The sequence below is a fragment of the Tupaia chinensis genome, unplaced genomic scaffold, assembly GCF_000334495.1.
Source record: "Tupaia chinensis unplaced genomic scaffold, TupChi_1.0 Scaffold145388_1, whole genome shotgun sequence".
Lineage (NCBI taxonomy): Eukaryota > Metazoa > Chordata > Mammalia > Scandentia > Tupaiidae > Tupaia > Tupaia belangeri.
In genome coordinates this window covers 26,115-34,436 of record NW_006205249.1, presented here as the reverse complement: position 1 = coordinate 34,436, position 8,322 = coordinate 26,115, and the positions used below count along the sequence as shown (strand labels likewise).

Genomic DNA, 8,322 nt, shown 5'->3' with positions numbered 1-8,322 from the left:
ATTTTGTCTGAGATCACTATCGCTACTCCATCATATTTTTTATTTCTATTTGCATGGAGTATCTTTTTCCAGCCCTTTACTTTTAGTCTATGTATGTCTTTATCCATAAGGTGAATTTCTTGTAGGCAAGAGATAGAGGGTTTCTCTTTTTTTATCCATTCTTCCAGTCTATGTCTCTTAATTGGAGAATTTAATCCATTGACATTCAATGTAATTATCGTTATTTCTGTACCTATTCCTTTTATTAAGTGATCCATTTTTCTTGGTTGTTTTTTTGTTCTCGTATAACTGTCCATCTGACTTTTTAGTTTTCCTGGTATAGCACTCTCCCTTCAGAACTTCTTAAAGAGCTGGTCTGGAGTTGGTAAATTCCTTCAAACTTTGTTTATTTGAGAATGTTTTTATCTTTTTTTCCCATATGAAAGATAAGCTTGCCGGGCATAGTATTCTTGGTTGAAATTATTTTTCACTCAACACTTTGACTATGATTCCCCATTTTTTCCTTGCCTGCATTGTTTCTGCCAAGAGATCTGATGTTAGCCTGATGGGATGACCTTTGTAAGTAACTTAACGTTTCCTTCTTGCCAACTTTAGTATCTTATCTTTGCCCGTTGTTTTTGCCAGTCTGGCTATGATGTGCCTTGGAGAGGATCTTCTTGGGTTGATTCTAGTTGGGGCCCTATATATTTCTTGGGTCTGGATATTTGAATGCCTTTCTAAGTTTGGGAAGTTTTCTTCCAAGGTTTCAATGGAATAACTTATCTAGGCCCTTATTATTTTCTTCCTCTTCTGGGATACCAATTATCTGAATGTTGGGGCACTTGATGGTATCCAGTATTCCTCGTATATTATCCTCATTTTTCATGGTTGTTTTCTCAATCGTCTTGATACTTTATTCTAGGTCAGATGTTTTGTCTTCTATGTTAGAGATTTGATCTTCTGCCTGATTTAACCTACTTTTAATACTTTCAAGTGAGGTTTTGATTTCCTGCATGTCCACAACATCCATTGTTTTGACTGTGGGTGATGTAGGCTTGAGGATTTCCCTTGAGGGAGAGGCCTTTTGTTGGTTGCTCATATTTTTTGAGCCTCTGCAATTGTTTCTAGTCATCAGGTAATCTATGTGTTGCTTCGTAACTTATTAAAGGTATCTCTGAGTGTTAAAAGTTGTACAGGATTTAAAAATTGATGATTTCTCCTATGGTTGGCCTACTTGTTGCTCACAATTACCATTAACTGTTGCCACTAGTCCTGGATGCCCCAAAGTCCTCCCTGTTTCTAAGGAGTGGTGAGTCTCCAACTGACCTAATAAGCAACACCTCAAGAGCAAAGAATAACAAAACAAACAAAAAAAAGAAATCGCTATAATTCAGAGAGTCCAAAGGCAAGTGGTAAAGGAGCAGAGGATAAGTGACAAGTCCAGGGTCAGGCCTGCAGTCTCAGGCCGCCTGGTGTCTGGACCTTCTGGCCGGTTCAATCCGGTTTGCGGGTGGGGTGGGGTGCAATTCATCTCAAAGTTGCATGCAACCAACCTGGGGTCCAAGGATGAGTAGGGGTGGGGATGCACAAAGGTCCAGGGCGGCGGTTGGGCCTGCAGCCTCAGGCGGCCTGGTGTCCAGAACTTCTGGCTGGTTCAATCTGGTTGGCGGGTGGGGTGGGGTGCAAATTCCTCTTAAAGTCACATGCAACCAACCTGGGTGGACACTTATTGTTCACCATCAACTAGAATTAACTAATAATAGATCTAATTTTTAAATATTAAAAAAATAGTTCTTTCCTAATATTTTCAAGATGGCAGGTGAAAGAGCTGCGAAGCAAAAAATTAAGAAGAAACATGAAGCCAAGAAGGCTGATGCCAGTGGCAAGGTTAAAAAGGATGACCTCCAAGGCTTAAAAAGCCAAGAAGGGGAAGCCCCATTGCAGTCTTAACCTGGTCCTAGTCTGAGGCATCAGCAGATAAGATACTTCTATCTACCATGTATTCTAGGAAGGCCATGTACAAGAAGAAAGACTTGGCCACTAAATATAGGATTGAAAAGGAAAAGGAGAGGATTCTTGCCACTGTCACAAAACCAGTTGGTGCAGACAAGAATGGTGGTATCAGGTGGTTAAACTTTGTAAAATGCCTAGGTATTATCCTACTGAAGATGTGCTTCAAAAGCTGTCGAGCCACAGGAAAAAACCCTTCAATCAGCATATGAGAAAGCTGCAAGCTAGCATCATTCCTGAGACCATTCAGATAATCCTCACTGGATGCCACAGAGGCAAGAGAGTGGTTTTCCTGAAGCAGCTGAGCAATGACTTGCTACTTGTAACTGGATCACTGGTTTTCAATCGAGTTCCACTGCATAGAACACACCAGAAATTTGTCATCACCACCTCCACCAAAATTGATATTAGCAAAGTAAAAATCCCAAAGCACCTTACCAATAATTACTTCAAGAAAAAGAAACTGCAAGAACCAGCAGTTAGCATAATGGCTATGTCACTGGACTCCCACATAGTTGACCGCGAGTCCCAGACCCAGTGGCTTGAATTCACACCGGGTGCGTGTGCGTGCGTGCCCAAGATCCCAAGGGAGAATGGAGGAGAAGGGATTGCGGTGTGGCCATCCCCTCATGGGAGGTGATTCCTCGCTTTCTGTCTCTCTGTCTCTCTTTGACTTTCTGGCGAGCGCATGCGCCCTATAGCAAAAATCTCTCCCCCCAAAAAAAAGAAAAGAGAAAGAAACTGCAGAAGCCCAGACACCAGGAAAGTGAGATCTTTGACACAGAAAATGAGAAATACAAAATTTCAGAGCAGCACAAGGTTGATCAGAAAGCTGTGAATTAGCAAATTTTACCAAAAATCAAAGCTGTTCTTCAGCTCCAGGCTACCTGCAATCTGTGTTTGCCCTTACAAATGGAGTTTATTCTCACAAATTGGTGTTCTAATTTTTTCCAAGAACCTAGTAACTGATTATATATGTGTGTGTGCGTATGTACAAGAGTTTTTTAAAAATAAAGAAATATAAAGCCTGTAACTACAAAAAAACTAGTTTAAGATGCAAGGGAAACTAGAAGATACTGGAATAGTTGAATATTTCTTCAATCAAACCCCTAAAGCAAAGGCAATGGTCCCTAAAATGAACAAGTGGGATTTCATCAAGGTAAAAAACTTCCTCACAGCAAGGAAACTATAACTAAGGTGAAAAGACAATAAAGAAATATAAAGCCTGTAACTACAAAAAAACTAGTTTAAGATGCAAGGGAAACTAGAAGATACTGGAATAGTTGAATATTTCTTCAATCAAACCCCTAAAGCAAAGGCAATGGTCCCTAAAATGAACAAGTGGGATTTCATCAAGGTAAAAAACTTCCTCACAGCAAGGAAACTATAACTAAGGTGAAAAGACAACTCTTGGAGTGGGGGGAAAATAACTGCAATCTATCCTGAAACAAGGGATTGGTACCTGGAATATATATTTGGAACTCAAGCAGCTCACTCATAAAAAAGTAAATAATCCAATTTAAAAATGGACAAATGAGGGAACCAGCAGTTAGCGTAATGGCTATGTCGCTGGACTCCCACGTAGTCGACCGCGGTTCATGTCCCGGACCCGGTGGCTTAGAACTCACGCCGGGCGCATGTGCGTGCATGCCCAAGATCCCAAGAGGAGAATGGAGGAGAAGGGATTGTGGCGTGACCATCCCCCCTGGGGGATGATTTCTCGCTTTCTGTCTCTATGTCTCTCTCTGTCTGTCTGGCGAGCGCACGTGCCCTATAGCGAAAACCTCTCCAAAAAAAAAAAATGGACAAATGAATTGTATAGACAACTCTATAAAGAAGGCTTTCACTTTCTTAAAAATGAATAATTTTAACATTCCATTTTTTTCTCTTTGGAAGTTGTGTTCTGTTTATACTTTTACCGGTTACACCATATCTGATCAAATCCAAAGTTCATCAAACCTTTACCTTCATTTAATATGCCTCCCTTTAGTCCCTCCTAACCTACACATAATTGTCTGGTACTTTAATTTTTTGATCCTACTAGACATTATTAATGCTGCTTAGTATGGTCAATGTTTACTTACATTTGTGCACATATATTCCACTTTGTATTATTTTTATTTCTTCTTGCACCACAGATCTTCCATTTGGTATCATTTCCTTTCCTCCAAAAGTGCATCCTGTTGCATTTTATTTTAAAAAAAAATTAAAATTATTTCTTCTTGCACCACAGATCTTCCATTTGGTATCATTTCCTTTCCTCCAAAAGTGCATCCTGTTGCATTTTATTTTAAAAAAAAATTAAAAATAGAGACAGCTCCATGGCTCCTGTGATCTTTTTTTTGCTGTTGGTATTGTTTCCCTCTCTCTGCTTCTTTTTCTGCACACTCCTCGACCCTCTGATTGAACTTACAAGTTTGGGAAGAAACCGACAATCCACCAGATGACTAGAAATCGCTGCAGGACCACAAGAAATATGGGGAAGCAGGAAAATACCTCTCCCACACGGGAAAAGGATAGCTCCTCTTTATCCACACACAGTTCAATGGAAATCATGGAAATGTCTGATAAAGAATTCAGAACATTCATAATGGCAAAGCTAACAGAGATGGAAGAGAAGAGAGACAAGGAACTGCTGAAGAGAAAGGAGAAAGGAGTTGAAGAGTTCCAGGAGGTAAGGAAATTCATGCAAGATCTAAAAGAGGAATTTCACACTTTACAAAAGAATCAGATGGAACTGTTAGAGATGAAGGCTATAATACAAGAAGTCAAAATCTCCCTTGAAAGTATTAAAAGCAGACTAGATCATACAGAAAATAGAATCTCTAATGTAGAAGAGAAAATGGTTGGCCTAGAAAAATCCACCGCGAAGACTGAGAAAATGGCCCAAAAATTTGAGAATAATATGCGAGAAGTACTAGATACCATCAAACGTCCAAACATCCGGATAATAGGCATCCCAGAAGGTGAAGAGACTCATAAGGGCATTGATAATCTATTCCATGAAATCTTACAAGAAAATTTTCCAAACCTGGAGAGGCACTCAAAGATTCAGACCCAAGAAATACAGAGGACCCCAAATAGAATCAACCCAAGAAGATCTTCTCCAAGACACGTTATAGCCAGATTGACCAAAACCACAGACAAAGACAAGATACTAAGACTGGCAAGAGAAAAAAGGCAAGTTACCTACAAAGGGTATCCCATCAGACTAACGGCAGACCTCTCATCGGAAACAATGAGAGCGAGGAGAGAATGGGAAAATGTATTCAAAGTATTAAGGGAAAAGCAATTTCAACCGAGAATTCTGTACCCAGCAAGGTTATCGTTCATTTGGGAAGAAAAGACACGAACTTTCCCAGATAAACAAAACCTGAAAGAATTTACCAGCACCAGACCGGATCTCCAAGAAGTTCTTAAGGGAGTGCTATGTCAGTAAAATTAAATGCAGACACACAGAAATAAGAGTTCAGAAACTAAGAAAATGGGCAACTTAATTGTAGGGCCAAAAGCTGGAGTTGAGTATTACATCCCAGATTTCAATCTGGAACATCGAACCTCAACAGATACAGAAGAAAGATTAAGTACATGAGACTGAACTGATGAAACAGTATTCTACGACTTGACTAAAATATTGCTGCTTTTCTTCTAAGCTTTGTTGTCTGGTTTTAAGGACTTTTGTCCTGTCTTCAGCTATCAATAGATTCATGTTCCGACTATTTGAACAGAATACTAACCTGTTTCTAGGCTTTAAGTTTCAAAGAAATATCCTTACCAGTTCAAAACTGCTTTTCTTGAAACCATCGGCTGATCTTGCTATTGAAAGTAGTTAGATTACTTATGATATTGTGTGACCAACGAAATGTTGGGGGAAAAGGGATTGAAGACAACTGTAGACAGCAGAGATAGTGTAATAAGAGAGTGGAATAGGGCAGAGGGCTAGACATGGGGTAAAAAAACATATATATGAAAGTAGAAATGGAATATTATGGATGATAACATGCATTATTAAGCCACTATATAGTATATTCTAGATGGGAAACCACATTTAGAATTCAACTCACTGAGGTTTATGCCTAAAGTCAGACTTGTATTCACGGATATGTACATATCAGCTGTGCTTGCTATTGAAAATATTTAGATTTATTAAGATATTTAGTGAAACAATAAAATGGGGGAGGCATAGAAAGCAACAATAGATACCAGACAGTGTGGGAGGAGGGTGGAAGATGGCAGAGGGTGAGATAGGGAATCAAGGATGGGGAAAAAGGCAAAATATACAGAAAACAATAAATGGAAAATGATTTGTTGACAATAACACATATGTTGATGTGCTTGATTGAGCCAATATACAGTGTATTCTCAATGGAAAAATCTCATTTTGTATGCTATAATGATGTACAGTGAATGAATGTAAATAAAGAAAAAATGCATAAAAAAATTAAAAATACTTCATTTAGTTATTGTATTTTTAACAGTGTACAATATCATTTTTCAAAGCACATATGCATTGCATATCAATCAAGTCAAAACCACTAATATATAGATCATTCTCAGCAGAAAACTTTCCATCGTTATCTATTTTTTTTCCTGAGCTCCTACCTCCTCCTCCCCCCCGCCCACCCCCACCCACTCCATCCCATACAGTTTCTGATTTTTACACTAGACGTCCCAGTTGTTACTTCTTCCAATTTTTTAGCTTCTTACATAAAGTGCTGATATTCAGTATATATTGAGCAGGGACATACGATATGTCTTTCATAATCTGGCTTGCTTTGCTCAGCATTAAATTTTTTATATTCATCCACTTTGTATCCAATGTCAGGTTCTTCTTTTCTATGGCTAATTATTATTTCATAGCATATATGTGCCAGAATTTCAGTCCAGTTTTCTGTTCTTGAGCATTTAGGTTGATTTCATGTCTTAGCAAATTGTGAATAATGATGCAATAAATAGAGATGTGCAAGAGTCTTTTTGAGTGAGGATTTTTCTATCTTCTGGGACAATACCTAGAAGTGGTATTACTGTCTCATATGGTTACTCTATTTGTAGATTTTTTTAGGAATCTTTATACTGTTTTCCACATTGTGCCAACAGTATAGGAAATCTCTCTCTCTCTCTTAATGTCTCTGTACTGACTGACATGCATGGCATTCCCTTTTGAAAAAAACAATGTAATACACTGTAAAGTTATATGTAATCCAATGTAATATAAAGAAGATTATGATGATAATAAAAAATAACAAAATAATAAAAAATAAAAAAAAAGAAAACCAAAATATACTCCTAGTAAGTAAGCTCATGAGAAGTTACTTCCCACAATGCCTTTGAATGATACTGTAATTCACTGGTCACATTGTAGGCCAGTGTCTATACCACATGGGGTGCTGTCTATTAACCAGGCTTGTTTTCTTTGTTTTTTGCTTTTGTCATTGGATAAATGTGCTCTTCAGAGAGAGACAGAGAGACAGAAAGCGAGAAATCACCCCCCAAGGTGGATGACCACACTGCAATCCCTTCTCCTCCATAGGAAATTTCTCTTTTCTCCAATCTTCCCAGCACTTGTTCTTTATTTTTATAATTAAAGCTATTCTGACTACTACTAAGTGGTATCTAATTGTAGTTTTGATTTTATTTCCCTTATGATAGAAACCATTCTTTCATGTGCCTCTGAGCCATTCTTATGTCTTCCGTGGAGATTTGTCTGTTCAGTTCATTCACTCATATTTATTTATTATTTTAGGGGGAATAACAGAACAGAGAGTTTATTGAAGGAGATGGAAGGAAGAACAGAGCTCCCAAGCAGGGAGTAGGTCCCAAAAGGTGGGTTGATGAAGAGGAGCTGGGGTGAAAAGTTTTTTTTATCTTGGACAGGCAGGGCTGTTGGGACATTTTCTAGGTGGGGCTTGTACATGCTTTCCCTCTCTCCATGATGCTGGTCAAATGCTGGGTGGGTCTGGTCATCGTTCTCCTAATTTTGGAGTGGGTATAAAAGTCAGGAGATTCTCTTTTCCTAGAAGATTTTGGGTCATAAAAATCATGATCTAATCTTCTTCTCAGAATGTGATGGGGTCTGGAAAATAGCCTTTTTTTTTTTTTTTTTTTTAGGACTTGCTGCCTAGGTTAATCATTGAGTTACTGTTGTAAGCCATTTCTCCTGAACAAGTAACTGAACTGTTGTGTTTTTATCTTACAATTTAGCCATTTTTGGCCTATACTCTAACTATATTTTTATGATCCCTCTCTCCTACCTCATTCCTACCCCTCTACAGAGGAACCTCTAACTGCTGTTAGGAGGATAAGGGTTAAAGACCATTCTGATTTCTTCCTGCT

At 38.5% G+C, this 8,322-nt stretch overlaps 1 pseudogene; it reads left to right on the top strand.

The window, feature by feature from the left end:
• The first annotated feature begins 3,241 nt into the window (after positions 1 to 3,241).
• The window catches only part of LOC102484060 (EP300-interacting inhibitor of differentiation 1-like), a 10,948-nt pseudogene continuing 5,867 nt past the window's right edge, over positions 3,242 to 8,322 (top strand).